Raw genomic sequence first — 19,953 nt, 5'->3', positions numbered from 1 at the left:
AGTGCGAAGTTATTCTATTATAGATGACACCACACCACTAATCGAGAAGAATTTGTAATATCTTAAGTAAATAAGTTCTAAACTTGAAGTGGTCCTCAAGGGTTGTACATAGGACCAATGCTAAGTTATATTTTAGCTTCAGTGATGTGTCACATTTCGTTCAACCCAGCACGAATTCCCTCGCTTAATTATAAGAATTCAAGACTTTCTCTTGTTTTGTGGCAATTTTCGGCAACAATGGGACAGAACAGAGCTAGCCATAGCCCAGTGTAGCACAACTTATTTTTAAAGAGAATTTTAAAAATGTGATTTAATGAATACCACGTCACTCCATATTTCAGAAGATCAATATTTTTCATAATTAGTTCACATTTAGTGATGAGATATTGCAGGCCTACATGTCAAAATTTGCTCTTTATGAAGCATGCGACTAGAATAAGAAATGTGTTTCCGTTTATAAATAGACCGCGGAGCACTGAGGGATTCGTGCAACCCATAGCATTTACCTGGTCTGAAAATGGGAAACCACGCAAAGCGATCCTCAGCGGTGCTTTCGCTAGAGTTTCAACCCATCATCCCCGAAAACAAGCTTACAGCTACACGGCCTACATAAAACTAGCGCGGGTCCCTTGGATTTATTTTCTCGGAGGTAATTATCGTCCATTTGGCTAACACAGCACTCCAGTACAGAGCTACTGTGTACCAAATCCGATGCCACTGGGATTCCTGCTAGAGGAAACTCTTTCAAAGACGGGTACGTGATTATCATATCCCCGATGATAATAATAATAATAATAATAATAATAATAATAATAATAATAATAATAATAATAATAATAATAATAATAATAATACCGGAAGGATTAGGCTTTAGAGTGTCTGATTTTAAATTAAGAAAAGGGGAGAGCTGCAAGAACTCGAAAAGAAGATTCTGAGGAAAATTCTGGGACCGCAGAAGACTACTGCTGGGACTTGGAAGAAGCAGAAATGAGGAGCTCTACAAGTACAGTGAGGACACCTGTTAAGAAGGGACGACAAAAAAGGTCTTCAGATTCATTATGGGGTTAACGGTCACCTCCAAGTGGATAGAAGAGGTGAGGAGTTGGAATTGCATTAGATATCATCCACAATAGAAGAGAGTTGAGAAGAAGAATCGACAGTCTAAAATCATTTGAAGAGAAACCACTAAAAAGGAGACCCGAAGAGGAGTAAAGATGAGAAACCAAAGAATGAAGAAGTTCTTGGAAAGAGAAGAGAAGAAAGGCTAAGAAGCCTATGTGGTCCACAGTTATCCAAATCTCCACTACAGCGAGCAGGCTGGTGGTTTGTAAGCTGCTGTTTTCCTTCTTGTTTGGGGTAGACACGTGTCTAGATTTGGTCCCCTTCCTCATGGCAACCCTAAGGCAAGGAAAGTAATCACTATTCGTGTGTTGTGCTATGTATTAATGCAGACTTTCATTGAGGCGAACACAAATACCCAGTCCCCGAACTATATGAATTACCGATACACAAGTAATAATCTACTAACTGGCCGGTATTCAAACGCAGAACAGAAGGCCACTGCGCTGACAATTCCACCAAGGATCCTTATTATTATTATTATTATTATTATTATTATTATTATTATTATTATTATTATTATTATTATTATTATTATTATTATTATTATTATGTCCGTTTGTGTGACCGACTGGTCAGCCTCTGGAAATTCGCGTCTCGGTGTTTCGGACTCGATTCCCGGTCTGGTCGTGCGTCTTTAATCGAGAGCGATTAATTTCTTCTGCTCGGAAAAGTCGGCCAACCTCATCACAGGGTCTTCATTACAAGACCCGTATCAGGCGGGGTGTGTGGCTCAGACGGTCGAGGCGCTGGCCTTCTGATCCCAACTTGGCAGGTTCGATCCTGGCTTAGTCCGGTGGTATTTGAAGGTGTTGTCGGTCGATTTACTGGCACGTAAAAGAATTCCTGCGGAACTAAATTCCGGCACCTAGGCGTCTCCGAAAACAGTAAAAGTAGTTAGTAAAGCCAATGCGCCATGCTAATGCTCTTTTGTTTGTTTTTGTCCCGTTTCTCTGCTTGGTCGGGTATGATGTGGGATGAATCTGTCGTGGCGGGTTTTTATGGCCAGATGCCCTTCCTGACGTCAAGTTCATCAGAGGACTTAATGAGGTGAAAGGGAGAGGGTGAAACCCGGTACCGGCACATAGTCTACTCCTGTCCAATAGCACCAAGGGGTCTGCTCAAGGCTTAACGTCGCCATCCGACGGACGAATCACTATCAACAGTGTCGTATTCCCTCACTCCATATGAGCTCTGCGGAGAGGTTTGGAATTCAATCCAGGCTTTTGGCACGCGATCTAGTGTATAGAATGGTATACATTCACCTCCCCTACCCTGGCGGCCAACGTTCTGATGGTGAACAGAGTAACTACGGTGTCAGACCGTTTAGACTTCAACGCTGTAACGATCTCGGCCACCAGGCTGTGTTGTGTCCAGCTCTATGGCTAAATGGCTTGCGTGCTAACGTTTGGTTCAAGTGCTCTCGGGTTCGATTCCTAGCCGGATCAGGGATTTTAACTTGCACTGGTTCGATCGTTCGACGACATCACATGTGCGCACTCTTCAGCATTAGAATTCATTAAAGGTAAAGCTGCATCCTCAGAGATGCGCGGGTCACTTATCAGGTCACACGCCATTATTTGGGTGAAGATAGAATAGGGAGTTGTAAGCAAGCGACCGAGGTACAGCCCCACTATTTGCCTCGGAAAACCATCTTCAGGGCTACCAACAGTGGGGTTCGAACTCACTATCTCCCGAATGCAAGCAGATAGCTACGTGTCCCAAACCACGCCACCAGTTGCTCGTTAGTAGTAGTAGTAGTAGCGAGTTCTCCCAGTATTGGAAGACGTTAAGCAAGCAACTCAAGCAGTTCTTCTGTGGGTTCTTCTTGTTGTTCCAATAGGATTTCATTCTCTCCGAGAAGGCTTGTTTACGCTCTTCCATCCACTTCGGTCTGTATTGCGTTTGTTGTGGTTGAAGCCTCCCAATTGTTTACTTTGTTTATTATTATTATTATTATTATTATTATTATTATTATTATTATTATTATTCCTTGCAGTAGTGGCAATTCGGAATTAAAGTGGGTGGGAGGGCAAACATTTTACATTGAACAGAAAGTGCCTGGATTTGTTAATAACGAATTAGCTGATAAGACTTGTACAAATTGCTTTTCCCAATAACTGCGAGTTTCAGGCAGCTAATACGGGATATTTTTCCATAAAGAGGGGAGCTCGCCGCCTCAGTGTTTGAACTGTTACATTTCCAATCAGGTGACGGAGAGTGGGATATGGCACAAGCCAACACCTCCATTATACAAAAATATGGTGTCAAATGATCATAAATATCTCTTTTAATTGATAACGATTATTTTATTTGCATACAAGGAATACTTTTCGAGAGATTGTGTAAGATTCATTGCATCATAAGGGACCAATAATCAGTTCCCTAGAGTTAGATGAGTCTGCCATCGATCACTGTTTGTATATCCCCACGCCATAAGATATATCAATGTCAAAAAGAAACAGTGGTTCTGACCAAGTGGATGGGTTCGATCTCGGCTCAGTCCAGTGATTTTTGGCAGGAGCTCAAAAGACAAAATTCAAAATTTCTAGCACCTCACAACCTGTAAAACAGTTAGTGCGGCGATGGCTTCCATCATACAGTTTTACACTCTGTGTGTATTTTCCAACTGAAAGAAAACAAAAATATCCTTAATTATTTTCGATATAAAGAAATTTCACAACTATTTCAGTTTCAAATAAACGAATACGATACGATGCTTTGGGCATATGACAAGGAAGGCTTAACAACTTTTATTGGCCTGAGTATAACATTGACTAATTTCCTTCACGAAGAGGAAATTTCCAGCCCATTAAAATGCTGGCAAACTATGTTCGGGAATTCTCACAGCTGAAGGGTGGTTTGATCCCAAACAATTCCATCATCAACTGCCGTATGAATCTCAGGTAAAAATTAGAAGTGGTTCCACGTTGCCTTTCACACTGGCCTACAAATGATGAACGTATATCAATCGTAGAAGCACTGTGAAATGACTCTCCAACTTCTACCTTCACAGCATGACAACTCCCTCTCAGACTGCGACAGGCCAATGGCAGCAACTAACTTGTTGTAATTCATGCCATCTTACTAGCCTGCACAACGGTTATGCTGTGAGCTTTGCCTAAATATTAGGGGTACGGTCCATCAGGCGGTCTGGTCGACACTTTCTAGTCATCACTGCTCAGCTCTAAAGGACTTCAGATTACGAGGTGAAATATGATTAACGTGATGAATCCTCTCGCTCATTCATTTTGGCTTTCTAAACGAAGCCGCTAGATATAGCTCCTCAATCGATCTGAAGTAGACTGAGTGGACTCACATCTGGCCAAGAATAGAACCCAATGTCTCCTAGTAGAGGGGCTGACTAACACTAAATCTCACCCTAGTCAACATTAATTGGTACACTGTACGGGTAGTGTAATTTGGTATCGTGAAAGGAAATTTCAACGCATGTATCGAAGCGAAACGTTTCGTTGGCAGCAGAGGATTGTTGTTATTAGTAAGGAAAACAAGAAGAGAGGCAATGAGAGGAAATGGCCATTTTAACTTCAAACTAGCATACTACGTAGAAATTGTCTTCAACAGAGAGAAGAAAAGAAAGAGGAAGAAGAAGGTTTGGAACGTTAACAGATGTCAAACAAGGGAGAAGCAAGATGCTCAGGACAGAGAATCATGGAGGATGTCCAGTTGATACCTGTCTCAAGACAGAAGAACTGTGTCACCCACGAAGTATAACGACGGCACTCGATTGCTGACTCTTCAAAGAATTTCAGTTCAAAAAGTAAGCAAGCGAGCTTGTTCATTTATTGGTCGTGATTCAAGCCGCAGCCGCTATTACGTCGTCCTAAGTTTAGTCCTATAGCATGTGGACTGGAACAGGTATCACTTACCCTTGAAAAATAGAGACGCAACGGTCCGATCAGCGGTACAATAACTCTTTCCCGTAACATGTATACAAGTCTGCCTCATTGTTCAATTTTTTAAAATAAAAATTATATGCACGTTAGGGCGAAAATCTGTGGTATAATATTCAAAGGGAGGGTAAATTCGTGAAAGGAGCCATAACAGATACGTCAGAAGCAAAGGTGTGACGGTGGAGGAAGATTTTATCTAATACATAGACCTCCAAATTATTGTAGCTTTGGGAGTCAGTGGAGACCAGATCAAGACATTTGATCAGAAATATGATGGTTATAATTGTTTAAAGCGGCCTAACATCTAGGTCATCCGCCTCTAATGACACGAAATGAATTGAAAATTTAAAAGTACAAAAGTCACCCACTGGCCAGAATTCAAAACGTGAGGATGAATAATGAAGTGATGAATATGAATTTAAAATACTCAGCGGATCCAACTCGCAATATTGAAAGTTAAAAATAATTCCAAAATTAATCCGCTGACTAGAATTCAAAAAAGAGACGATGAACAATGATGATGAACTTGAAGCAATCAGTGGATCAGAAACCATCTTAAAACAATAGGGTGTACTGACCAAGGGGCTGCTTCCAAAGCACAAGCCTGAATCGCTAAAGGGGTCCAAAATTCAGGTCAACGGCCACTCATAATGGTACTTATCGCTAGGAAAGTAAGAACCATGGTATTTTTCATGTAGTAACATAATGTTACGGTATTCCACAGATTGTGGTGCTACTCACAGGTAACGCAGACCTTTGGGGTTTCTAGCATAATGGCACCACGCATAGACAACGCAAATCCATGTTGTTTCTCACATAGGTATAAGGCAATTTAAGCCCGTAGTGTTCCGCATATAGTGGTGCTAATCACCAACCTATTGTGTAGGCCGTCCCTAACAAAGTGGTGCTACTCGCTAGTAAAGGCGACTGATGGTGTTCCTCGCGTGTGGTACTAATTACAAGTAGCCTCATGGTTCTAATTCTATCATCCCTTGATCGCCCCTTTTAGTCGCATCTTACAACTGGCAGGGAATACCGTGGGCGTATTCTTCTTCTGCGTCCCGTGTGTTTGGTCCGCGAAAGCTATTTTATTTCGCTCAAGTCCGCCAACAGCGACGCGCCACGTGGGAATATCACCTCTCCCCCTGCTTCGCCGGCGTAGTAGGACCGTGGTATCAGAAATAAAATACTATAAAGAAATATTTTACACTTTAAACTCAAGTACATTTGCTTCTTAAATCCGGAATCTTGTCCAACTGTCTATTGAACAAATCAAATCTCTCTCAAATGCTAGTCACTGGAGGTACCTCACTATCTTCATTTTGTGAACTTCAACACATAAAAGGTTTGCTTGGACCTACTCCGTGGTTGTAGGAACAGCAACATTTCTATCGATATATCTTGATACAACTGGTTTTCTCGTTATTCAGTTTTATACATTTTTCGCCTTATTAAACTCCTTCGTGGGCCGGATGTGTTCCTCTGGCCGCATTGGGATGAGGAGGAGTCAGGAAGCCCACCCTCGCTTAATCAAATAAGCATCAATAATACGACTCTTTTGACCACAAAATCCTTGTATATCGTTAGTGTCTTCTTCCTGGATGAGTGAGAGGGAGAATTTTTTCAGCTACTCCAACACCTGCTCTGCTGAATATTGTTTAATTATCCGGTGCCCTCCGCCAACTGCTCTCAACCGAGCACTTCCTGTGGGGACGTATGCACAGGAAGAAAGCAACAAAGTGAATATAACAACTTAGTGGCTCAGCAGGACAAAGATCAAGGTGAGCTTACAGGTGAGCGCCAGATAAATTATGGAGTTTTTGAACTTAGGGACTGTTGTACGGAAGACCAAATGTTTATGCATTAACAGGTATAGTGCAATCTTACGAAAGAGAGTAACGAGTATATTCTAGTCCAAACAAAGTCGTGTTAAGATGTGTATATACACATGGGAAGACATTGAATGTGATGCTCCTCCAAACGGCAGCAATATAGCGAGGCATCGCCTCTACAAGGTGTTCGAATCGCTCTGGATGGATCTGGACCCACGCACTTTGCACTGCTACCCACAGTCAGTCTTGTGTAGTTGATGCGGGGTTCATGGAGCGTACACGAGGATCGACAGCATCCCATAAATGCTAGACTGGATTGAGATCGGGAGATCTGGAGGGCCAATCCATAGTCGTAACTTCACTGGAGTGCTCCTCTAGTCACCTGTGTGCCACAATAGAGCTGTGACATGGCGCATTGTCCTGTTGAAACGTGGCGTCTGCAACAGCGTACACTAGGGCCAGAAAGGGATGCAGATGGTCTGAAAGTGTGTCCACATAACGTGCACCTGTCAGTGCTCCTTGCAGCCGGACATTGGGGCCTAATTGCGACCATGAGAACGCCACCAAGACCAGAACTGAGCCACCACGAGCCTGGACACAACACTGTTGACACGCAGGATCCATTGCTCCACGGGGTAAACGCCACAGCTCGATACAACTGGAACTGGGATTCATCGGACCATACCATTGGTCGCCACTGTTCGATGGGCAATTGCCGATGTTCGCGTTGTTGAGCTCTGTGTCGAGGTGTCAGCAAAGGGACACGAGTTGGTGAAGCCTATGCGGTGCGCTTTCCTCCCTATAGTCCTGGTAGAAATGGGTTCCTGACTCCCAGCTTTCACCTGGGCGGTGATGTGACTCACAGTAGCCCGTCGAGTGCCCAGTATGGTTATGCAGAGACGAAGTGACGTCCGTTCGTTAAACACCTGTGGTCTTCCCGTGCGGCGGTTCTAACATTCTCTCTGCGATATCGACACTGTTCACCTCGGCAACCCGAATTCGCCTGTAATCTCCGCAATGCGCCGTGCGCCGATGATCAAGTCTGTTAACTCGCGACGTGGTGCCATCTTCATGACTCTGGTGTCTGTGACAGAGTGCTCAGCTACGCCGCGTCATACACGACACACCCCCTGCCGTGACTTTCGGCCACTCAGTGTTCATTAGAGGCTGGGCCTCTCAGAACCCCTTATCGTTATGTTACTCCCGTTACAGTAAGGAAGAGCGGGCTAGCCGACACTCGACAAGTTTGTTTGCATTCTAACCTGTTACTGCCCAAATACGCGGGCTCTGGTCATTGTCGTGGGAGATCCCAGGATTCCATGATCACGCTTACACGAGGATTAAGGGGGAGGGTTGCGGATCGAGATAACGGGAAAATCGGTCCTACTATGGAAATGCCAATTAAAATTTCACTTAATGTTAATGTTTGCTCGCTCTTATGTAACGTAATTAATTTAAGCTTAAAAATTCTTCATGAGAATTCGTGGTTCAATGCACACGATAAAAAATGACGATCTGCCATTTCTTACAAATTGTACAGATTGTGTTAATTATCCTCCTATGTTTGGTGGAAACGTGTCTTATGTGAAATTTCATCTTAACTGGACGTAATATTAAGTATTGACTAGGAGGATAATTAACACAATCTGTACAATTTGAAAAAAGTTCAACCATCATTGTGGATCTAACACGAGCTTTATACCATTTGTGATCACTCAAACACATATTTACACTATGAGCACAGAATAGTGCCCAACAATGTTTACAAATGTATATAAAAGTTTAAACCTGGTTGGAACAGATCACGTACTGTCTATAGCAATCATTTGTTTTACGTCGCACCGACACAGATGTGTTTTACGGCGACGACAGGATAGGAAAGGGCTAGGAATGGGAAGGAAGCGACCGTGACCTTAATTAAGGTAGAGCCCGGTGTGAAAATGCGAAACCATGGAAAAACTATCTTCAGGGCTGCCGACACTGGGGGTCGAACGGAGTATATGCAAGCTGATAGCTACCTGTTCGGTCTTGGATTGGTACCTCCGTCGGCAACAGAGTGCATTTCTGCGTATACGCCTAAGACGAGGTGCTTTAACAATCATGATTCTAATTGAATGATGGCTTTTACTTTTTCTATTGTCTCTAGATCTTTGATAGTTAGGAATTACCAGATCACTTCCAACCGGTACGCGATAATTGGTACAATTTTAAAGTTGAACAGAGTCATAGCTGTATTCAGAGACAGCTTCATTATATTCTTCAGATTATACATTGCTCTTATTGCAGTAGTTGCCCTTTCCTTGATATGGATCTTGTTTCTGATGTCTGTAGAGTTACTACTAAGTATTTGAATGAATTTACCAGTTCTATTTGTTTTGTTCCTAGTAATATCTTGCCCCCTTTTCGAAAAACCATATATACTGTTTTATCCGCTTCCTAAAAAGAGCCCTCGAAATAGCAAAAAACGCGCCCTCAAGGCTTGCATATGAACTTGTAAGAGAAACCTTCTTCATTGAGGACTTCAGCTGCCATCAACAAGTCAAGAAAGGAAACTACTGACCCTCCGACGAGACAAGCGGATGAAAATAGAAGAACATTTCTATTCTTCAGACGCCATGCTTGATAGAGGATGGAGAAAAGAAAACCACGATATGCGTTCTGCACTGACAAGACTGGCGATACATGGATTCCACCACAGAATATGCAAGAATATGAAATACCACGAACCCAACAAAGACTGTTTATGTAGTCTGTGTGATCAGTTCTGTGACAAATATCACTTCTCCTAGTGCAAGAAGCCTGCTAGATTATAGCAGAGACTAAACACCCACAATTATCTATGTACATTTGTATGCTCTTATGAAATTAATTAAATGGAATTATGGCGCTTGATTCGATATACTGAGGACAACTTTCGAGCAAACGCGGTATGCTTCGTACTCAGTGTCTGCAGTGGGCTGAGCTGGTGGTAATTTCTTGATAATCTAGAAATTATTTAAATACTGTAAAAACGTGCGAAAGTTTAAAAATGTAAAAGTTATATTTCATTAGTCTGACATTTCGGTCGTTAATATTTGTGGACGAAATATTACTTTAAATTACCTGTTCTACGCAACTTACGCCTTTTGTCACAACTGACTGCCATTGGTTATTTCGTGATATTCTTGCTAAGATAGTACATTGGTAAGTTCGTGATACTTAAATAAGTCCGTTAAAATACTATTAACACCGCGCAATTTTTAAAATAATGTATCAAACCACCATTACAAAGATGTGAATAGAAAATACAATTCGTGGGGTAGGGGAATTAACCCGTCACAAATATCATGTCACGGTATCCTTGAGTTCATCAGAATACAAAAGATAAAATTTCATATTTTCAAAACAGTCAAACCTGCATGTCAAAGCAAACGGTGTCTGACATCTACAGTCCGTTTTAAAAAACAATTTAGAGTGGAGTAGGCACTCCACACTCTTCCGAAGCTTTATAAAAGGAGTGATTTTGCTCCTTTACCAGCTTCACGGAATTAAACAAATGTTCGTTTTTTGTATTGGCGGCACTTCGGAGGCATCTGACATGGAAAAGAAAAATAAGAGTATGGTAAAGATCGTGATACCCCCTTTAATTCGTGATACGTTAATTTAAAGATATATTATGTACAAAGCATGGTATAGTAACTCGATTATTTATGTAAGAGTTATCATGGCATGGAGTCCGGCTCTATTGCTAAATGGTTAGCGTGCTGGCCTTTGGTCACAGGGGTCCCGACTTCGATTCCCGGCAGAGTCGAGAACTTTAACCATTATTGGTTAATTTCGCTGGCATGGGGGCTGGATGTACGTGTCGTCTTGATCATCATTTCATCCTCATAATGACACGCAGGTCGCCTACTGGCGTCAAATCAAAAGACCTGCACCTGGCGAGCCGAACATGACCTCGGACACCCCCGGCACTAAAAGAGATACGCCATTTCATTTCATCATGGCATGGAAAAATTATGGTATTATATACGACACAAAAGAAATCCCACGTACATTTTATCAACGCCATACCGGTTAAAATTTTCTCAAAAATTCTCAAGTTCTATCCGAAAAGTTAAGGATATTAAATACAAACCGATGTTCACAAAAATATTAAAGTGTGTTCAAACAATTCGGCAATGTTGAGATGAACATTAAGGACGACATCTTAGAAGATCGTGGAGCCTTTAGTACAATAGCAGCCAAGCACAAAGAAAACTGTAGGAAGATGCAAAGCAGTGCATTCATGGAGAGATTCTGGGAGGATAAGAAGGCAAAGACCATCAGGCCAACGAGCACGTTCGAACGCGCTCTTTGAATGGGCATAACGGAGAAATAATAATAATAATAATAATAATAATAATAATAATAATAATAATAATAATACAATATGGAGAACAATACTTAGCGAAATTTCCGTATCCTAAAACATCGATATTTCATTTGATAGGGTAATTCTATTTTTTTTAAATCGATCTGTCGATACCGAACTCTATCTTTTCCAAATTACAAGGATTGGAAATTATTTTGTAGTTCTCTAATCACGGCTGTTTCAAGAAAACGAATATAATTAAGACAATCCAATATAACGATTAAATTAGCGCGCGTAAAATCATGATCAAAAGCTTGTTGTATTTCCAATGAATGTGGCATGTTTAGAGCATTGTCTTATTTTTGTCAAGTACATTCACATCCACACTGTACCAGGTTGTGGGGCATTTCAGTAGTTGAAATAAAGTGACACGAGAAAACTCATCATATACGATGAATAACTGAGATTTACTCGCAAAGGTATAAAAACGTCTGCAGCATGCAACAGTAGCTACAGTACACACACACACAGGGAGGGAGAGAACACAGGAAACTGAATGGGTAGCCAACAATATAAGGACCAATGTCTTGCTGCTGCTGATCATGATGATTATGCTTGTTGTTTAAAGGGGCCTAACAACTGGGTCAGCGGCCCCTAATGGTACGAAGTGAGACGAAATGTAATGACAATTTGAAAGTCCAAAACCATCCACTGACCAGAATTCAAAACGTTACGATGAAGATGAATGGATGAATACATTTAAAACGATCAGTGAATCCGACCCGCAATGCTCCACTTTCCCACAAACTATCTTAAAACTAACCAAGGGGCTGCTTCCAAAACACAATCCTGAATCAATTATGCTTGTTGTCTAAAGGGGCCAAATTCCAGGTCAACTGCCCCTCATGATGGTACTTATCGCTAGTAAAGTAGAACCATGGTATTTGTCATGTTGCGGAATTAATCAAAAGTAGCGTAAACTCGCACTGTTCCACACAGTATGGTAGTACTCACAAGTATTGTACGTCGCACAGGTAACACAGACCTATGGTGTTTCTCGCATAATGGCGCTATTCATAGGTTGCAAACCCATCGTGTTCCTCACACAGGTGTACTAATCACAGGCGACGCGGACCTACGGTGTCGCTCATATAGTGGTACTAACCAGAGGCAAAGTGTTTCTCACAGTGGTACAGTAAAACCCATACTGATTCACCTTCTGTTACTACTAATCACAAACCTATAGCGTACCTAACATAGTGGTACTACTCGCAAGTAAGGACAACCCATGGTGTTCCTCGCCACTAGTAGTCTCATGGTTTTAATTCAATCATGCCTTGGTCGCCCCTTTCAGTCGCCTCTTACGACAGGCAGGGGATACGGTGGGTGTATTCTTCGTCTCCATCTCCCACCCACACGGGGTTCTTGAAAGAGTGACGTCATGGTTGAGTGTTAAGAGTAGTAGTAGTAGTAGTAGTAGTAGTCGTTTAGTGGTTGGTGCTGAGTAGTTCACTGTGTGGAGCAGTCATCGGTCTTGTCTGGAGTCGAGCCAAGTGAAGTGCCTTATGCGTGCGAAGCCAGTGGCGACGAATGGGAATTAGAAACGGAGTATGGGAGTGGGGAAGCACAAACATTTGTAGGCAACAAAATATACCACGGACCTTGAACATAAGAGGTGGGAGGTATAAAAATATAGCTACAAAATGCTAAGTTTTGATGCTCTCGGAGCGAATTTCGACAGGGAGTCACACGTGTGACAGCAAGCGATTGTTGCATAGAAATTACGGTTTACAGCACATCCAGTGATGGGCAGTTCTCCTGCTCATTGACAAGTATAAATTTCTGGTCATTCTTACAAATATTTTTCGGGCCTGTTTTATTTCGCCCACCCAGTGTATGGGCCATATTTTCTGTGTACGTGTACCGATTTACATCAAAATTGGCCCACGTTTTCCATCAGAGAGTGGGGATTCTGTTTCTGAAGGTACGCAAATAAAGGTGTACGTCCAAAATGGACCATTATTTATGAGTGTTGCACTTTTTTTCTGTCAGGGAGTGTATAATTTCTTGGTCAAGGTTCATATTCTACGCATTTTGTAGAGTCACTCCGTAAGTACATCTGTAAACAACACCTAGTACTATTGAGCTGGGCTTCTCGCTTTTCAAAGGTCATGTTCTCCTGTTTATCCTTCCGATGGCCTCATTGTCCACACCTGCAGATAAGAGGCAATCAAGTAGGACGTGTGATAAGTGCGCTACTCCCACCACGAGGCATCGCTTAGCTGTATGTACGCACACCACAAGAGAGAAAACAATATTAGACTTCGTATTTTCAGAATACAAACCAATTTGGTTATTAGGAAGTGTCGTTAGCCCGCCCTTCTGTAACGTAGCGAGAGTAAGGGCCGTAACCCTCATGTTTTTGCAAATATCATAGCATAAACGTTGTGCAGGGTAAAGTATACTTGCTACTCGCAAAATGCACCTGTAAGAGTTGTACCAACCGCTGCAGAAGATGCACTGAGACTGAAAATTTACTTCACGTCTTGGTTCTTGTGCCTTCGGTAAAGCTCTTCGATCACAACATCAGGCCTTCCATAGCGCAGTCGCTCTGTGAGAAAGGAATCTAAGTGCATGCGGAAGTTCATGGCAGAACGAGAAGGAAAGCCATGGTCGCCATTAAAGTGAAGAAGACCACACAGTAAGATTTGAAACGCACTCGGACCAACTAGGCGATGCAACATGTCTATCTACCTGCCTAGAGAATAAATACGAGCTGGGCAGTCCCTAAGAAGACCTTCAAGATCAGCTGCAAGGAGTTCATCGACTTTGGGCTGAAAGCGGTCACACGCGCCAGCGGGGAAAACAAGAGAAGAGGATACTAAAAATATCACTGAAGAACGTCAGAAAAAGAGAGAGAGAGGATGAAGATGTTCTGGGAGAAGGAGAAGAAAACGGAAACGCGACTAAGCTGCCCGTGGTCCTACACAGGCCGTAATGTCCCTGAGGCAGCCCTGATAGTTTTCAGGAAGCTAATGAAATAAAATAAATTTCAGGAATAGATTAGCAGACGTTGTCAGTAGGGCGTTGGCCTGTGTGGTCTAACTAATGGGAGGTGGACGGCGGAGCACCACACCCTCTGCTCAGCGCGCTATCTCCATGACAGTGTGTGTGCTTGTGAAACAGCAGAGGGAGGTTAATCTTAAAACCATACGAAATGTCAGACTGCTCATGCTGCGAGATCCCTCACGCTGATACCTTCATTTCTCTACTCATTGAGTAACACAGTGTTGTGGGAAGCAGACAAAATTATCTGAATCTATTTATTATGATGATGATGTTTCTTGCTTAAAGGGACCAACATCTAGGTCATCAGCCATAATGGTATGAGGTGCAATGAAATGAAACAGTAATTAGAACTTCAAAATGTATCCACTGACTGCAATGCAAAACGAATGATGATGAAAAAATGATCATGGATCCAATTCACAATGCCTCATATTGTTAGATGATGCTTGTTACAACAAGGTCATCGGCCTAATATAATAGCACTGATCACTGGTAAAGCAGAACCGTGGTGTTCCTCCTGTAGTGGTACTAATCATAGTCAATGTAGACCAACGATTAATCACAGGTTACGATACCACCCACAAGAAACATAACCTATGGTGTTCCTCGCATAGCGGTAGTAATCATAGGTAACTCAGATCCATGGTGTTCCTCCTGTAGTGGTACTGCTCATAGGCAACGCAGACCCGCAGTGCATGGCTGACATTAGTCTATGTAGTCGAGTGCTCCCGTTCTCCCGCCTCGGAGAGATCCAAACGATGGTACCAATCACATTCCACCTCCATGCCCATGGTGTTCCTTACACAACGGTACTAATCAGAACTGATCTCATAGTTCCAATTCCATCCTCCCTTGGTTGGCCCTTTTAGTCGCATCTTACGACAGGCAGGGGATACCGTGGCTGTGGGTGAATCTATTCATATTATCCTAGTTGTCCATACAGTCTAAATCGCTTATAAAGACTCACAAAGAACAACCAATCAACGCTCAAACCGATTTTTGCGTTTTATTCCTAAAAATGTCATATGTGCACACTTACATGGTTAATTAACAGCTTTAAGTTAAAACTACAAAAAAAAAGTAACTGAAATAAGCATTTGTGGAGTGGGAATGAGAGGAATTCGCTTCCACTGATCGCCACTCGGGAATCTGCCGTTACTGAAAACCATCTAAATAAAGATTCTTCAATATCTTTGTACGCAGACGATATGGCCCGCTTGAATCTTAAAGAATTTTCAGAAGGGAAACCTTTATCAGCATTCCCAAAGACAGACAGAAACTCATCCTCGTGTACTCGGATGTTGCTGTCGAGCGCCAGGCAGATACCGAATTCCCCCAGTAAGACGGGGTATCCGGACTCGCCGATAACGGTGACGGTAGGAGAATTTACATCACAGCCTACAAGGAATCAGAGGGTGTGGTCCACACACCAACCACAAGACATTGACAGGGAAAAGAAGCTGATCTATGAACGGAAGATAATTTATTATAAAGATAAATTTGGACTGACGGACATTAAAGTGATGGGATTAATGATAGGAGCTCGAGGGACTGTTCCTCGATTCATTGTGAATTTTTGGAAGCAGTTTAACTTAGAGCTACCGGAACTACGAACTGTGCCTTTGTTACCTTTACGAGGTTCTATTTAATTACTGAGAAATCATTGTTACTCATATTGTTTAAAAACCTTATGAGAGTATTGTAATCAACAAAGTTATTGTAAACCAGAATTATAATTTAATTTGTTTCGGTATGCTTTTTCTGTTGTGGCAACTGAGCTGAGGGAAGATTTGCAAATAAGTCTCTCTGTCCTTCCAAATGGAAGTGCGATACGATTCATTCGCGATACTGACCTTCGTTTCCCCATTTTCAAATCGCCATATCATGTGTGAATTTTCCTTTCTTTTTGCGTCATCTTCACAGCGATGCTTGCCTTTACTGTTCAGCAGACACAGTTAGCAATCTCGGGCGTTATAGCGGGTACAGTTCTCCGAAAATGTGTGAAAACACGTCGCCATAAACGATGTTCACTGTGTTTTCAAGTCCCACTAATACACTGAAAGGTTTCGGTGATGCACGAAGAGGGAAGGGCTAGGGGCCATGGTCTTAATCAACGCACAGCCTGATATAGAAACGGGAAAGCACGAAAAACTTTCCTGGCAAATGTCTCCGCTACACGGAAAGGCATAGAATCATGGATATGTTTCTGGAGTTAGAATACGAGAGTGGTGTTTTAGGAGGAGGTACAACTAAGCAATCATTTTCCATATAACAGTAATCGCAGAGAAAAATATAGAAGGGATGAGACACTTCGAGAGAAAGAAGGTATCAGCCAAAGAAAGACAAGGGCCGCGAAGGGCGTGAAAATAAAAGTCTCTGTAGTGGTGGTGGTGATGATTGTTTTGAGATAGGTCTTGTAGCGACGATGGGATAGGAAAGTGCTAGGAGTGGGAAGGAAACGAGCGTGGCCTTAATTAAGGTACAGCCCCAGCATTTACCTGATGCGAAAATGGGAAACTACGGAAAACCATCGTCAGGGCTGCCGACAGTGGGAGTCGAACCCACTATCTCCCGGATGCAAGCTCACAGCCGCGCTCCTCTAACCGCACGGCCAATTCTCTCGGTGCCTAATTTTCCTACAGAGCACTAAGGTCATTAATAATACTAATAATAATAATAATAATAATGTTTTCCGTCCCACTAACTACTTTTACGGTTTTTGGAGACGCCGGGATGCCGGAGTTTAGACCCACAAGAATTATTTTACGCGGCTAGTAAATGTACTGACAGAAGGCTCACCGGACTGAGCCACTCAGCCCGGTACTATGAACATTATTGTTGATGCCTGACTCCCATTTCAGTTCCATTAGACATAGAGAAACTAATCAAAGCCTTTTAGCTAGCCTGCTTTAGGAATGCTGCTTCTTGGGGAAAATAATGAAAGAAGATGTGGGAAACAGGCGGAAGTATATTATGAGGGTTGGGACTCTGCCTCAGAGCGAAATTTTCGCCTAATAAGAAAACATTAAGGGTGATATTTTGTAACCCCCCTCCCCATGGCACTACAGCCCTTGGAGGGCCTTAGCCTTCCAAGCGACCGCTGCTCAGCCCGAAGGCCTGCAGATTACGAGGTGTCGTGTGGTCAGCACGACGAATCCTCTCGGCCGTTAATCTCGGATTTCTAGATCGGGGCAGCTATCTCACCGTCAGATAGCTCCTCAATTCTACTCACGTAGGCTGAGTGGACCTCGAACCAGCCCTCGGCTCCAGGTAAAAATCCCTGACCTGGCCGGGAGTCGAACCCGGGGCCTCTGGGTAAGAGGCAGACACGCTACCCCTACATTATATTGCAAATTGAACTGTTTTATTTCGTTGTCCGTCGTGTATACAAATTGTCTGTCTTATACGTAATTTCATTATTACAATATTTTAATACTTTCAAATAAATGGAAACGGAAAACAGTCCCAATGAGGAGTAGAGAGAAGCAGTTTGCTATTCCTGAGAGCCAGCCGCTGCCTGTCGCTGTGAGTCAGAGGAGGAAAGGGAGGGGAAGTGGGAAGTTGGAGCAGAGGTAATGGTCGTTCGTCTCACATAGTCGCTTCCCACCCCGAGTAGGCAGTATGCACTTTGTTCTGCACAAATTGACTGCTATGCGAACCCTGTAGAAAGATAAGATTAACTTTTATCAAGAATACAGGCAGCTTTCCAGGTCGTTCGCGACACACCAGAAGTAGGTTGGGGGCGTATTCAATATCTGCTCTAATGAAACCATTGGGCGTACTCTTCCTTCGTTCAGTTGTGAGTGAAGAAACACCCAATCGTGGAGCGGGAGCGTTGCATCTTCGAGTACCGCGACCAACAGACGAGAGGAGACTTGTAATTGCACTGCGTTCTTGTACTGTGTATGTTTTATAAACGAGGACAATCCTGTGTATGCGCAGATAATTATATCTATCTATGGCAAATATGGTGAGTTCGCCAATTTGATTTACGCGCCCGGAAGTAACAAGTTAATCTCACTTCCCCGAAAAGATAGCTTCTCTCCGCCAATCCTTAACATAACGTGCATAGTTGTGATACACTCTGTATAATACCGAGTTAAAACTAATAACAAGTAAGAAGAGTCTAGTGGCATGAAGGTCGTTGCACTAATGTTTGCTGAAGAACTATCGTGCCGCTAGTACTGTAATATTGGGTTAGAATCTAAAAGCGAGTAAGAAGTATCTTCTAGTCCATCCTATGGTTATGTAGCCCGCTCTGTCGTCATGTAGAGAGAGTTGCGTAGTGGGGGTTCAATAATGTTTATAACGAACTTGTCGGTCTACTCTGATCGTGGCCGGCAGGCCTAGTTGAGCAACTGTAAGATGCGTCGCTGGAAATCAATCCAATCAATGATCTTCATTTAGGGCAGTCGCCCAGATAGCAGATTTCCTATCAATCGTTTGCCTCAACTTTTCGTAAGCTGCTTTCAAAGAACTTAGACATTTATCTAACATTTCCCTTGATCGTCGTTCTATAAATGAACATTTGTCCCAATTCCAACTTGATCTTCATATTGTTGTCTTTCCTACTTGTAAAAGCTCCGCTCAAGCGTATTCGTCTACTTATGTCATTCCAAGCCAACTCTCCACTGACAGCTCGGAACATACCACTTAGCTGAGCATCTCGTCTCCTCACTCCCAAGTTTTGAAACATTTTTCTAGCTATTATTTTGTTGGAAATCACCCAGAACAAATCGTGCTGCTTTCCTTGGAATCTTCTCCAGTTCTTGAATCAAATAATCCTGGTGACACTGGAACCATACTCTAGTTGTGGTCTTACCAGACTTACACGCCCTCTCCTTTACATTCTTACTACAACCCCTAAACACCCTCATAACAATGTGTCATAAATGAAAAGAAAATCCACAGCCTGTTTCCAGTCAACCGACCGGGTAAGGAATGGAGTGAATGAAGCCCCATCTAGCAGCGAGGATAGGAACTGTGCCCACACTCCTCTGGGACAATGATTAATGACTGACAGATGCTATGAAATGAGTGATACTGGAATGAAAGATAACAGGGAAAACCGGAGTACCCGGAGAAGATTCTGTCTCGCTTCCGCTTTGTCCAGCACAAATCTCACATGGAGCGACCGGGATTTGAACTATGGAACTAGGAGGTGAGAGGCCGGCGCGTTGCCCCTGAGCCACGGAGTCTAACAAGCTCATCAACAAGATTATCCGCATGGAGATCATTCGTAGGCACATATTGTGAAACTTACAATTCTGCCACCACAGCACTGGTCGCTCGCAATCCTCCTATAACGTCATCCGCAAATAGCCTTATCTGCGATTCCAGTTCTTTGCTGTAAGACAAAATAAAAGTCTAATACTAGTGCATTTTACAATCAGATAACACTTCACCTACTCAAAATATCTGATTAAATGGGTGTCTAAATTTCTAGAAAATAGAACTCACTCTTCTGTCTAGTCCAACAGCCCTCATTTTTGTTGGTAATCTCCCATCATCTACCCTGTCAAAAGCGTTGAATCTAAAATATCTGCTACATCTGGCTGGAATACTACAAACCAAAGCAGTCTGTGTCATCTTTAATCACAGGTTTCTTTCATTATGTTCGCATCCTCGATAATAAAGCATTAGAAAATTAGCTTTCAACATTATTGAAGATATGCTGACATTTGCA

The 19,953-nt window shown here is 42.6% G+C and overlaps 1 protein-coding gene across 2 annotated transcripts in view; it reads right to left on the bottom strand.

Moving 5' to 3' along the window:
• Sarm (sterile alpha and armadillo motif) overlaps positions 1-19,953 on the bottom strand; it is a 466,437-nt gene that overhangs the window by 345,275 nt on the left and 101,209 nt on the right. The window lies entirely within an intron of this gene.

This window comes from Anabrus simplex, chromosome 10 (genome assembly GCF_040414725.1).
Source record: "Anabrus simplex isolate iqAnaSimp1 chromosome 10, ASM4041472v1, whole genome shotgun sequence".
Taxonomy (NCBI): Eukaryota; Metazoa; Arthropoda; class Insecta; order Orthoptera; family Tettigoniidae; genus Anabrus; species Anabrus simplex.
Note: the sequence above shows the minus strand (reverse complement) of the source record. Positions and strands in the feature narration are given on the sequence as shown.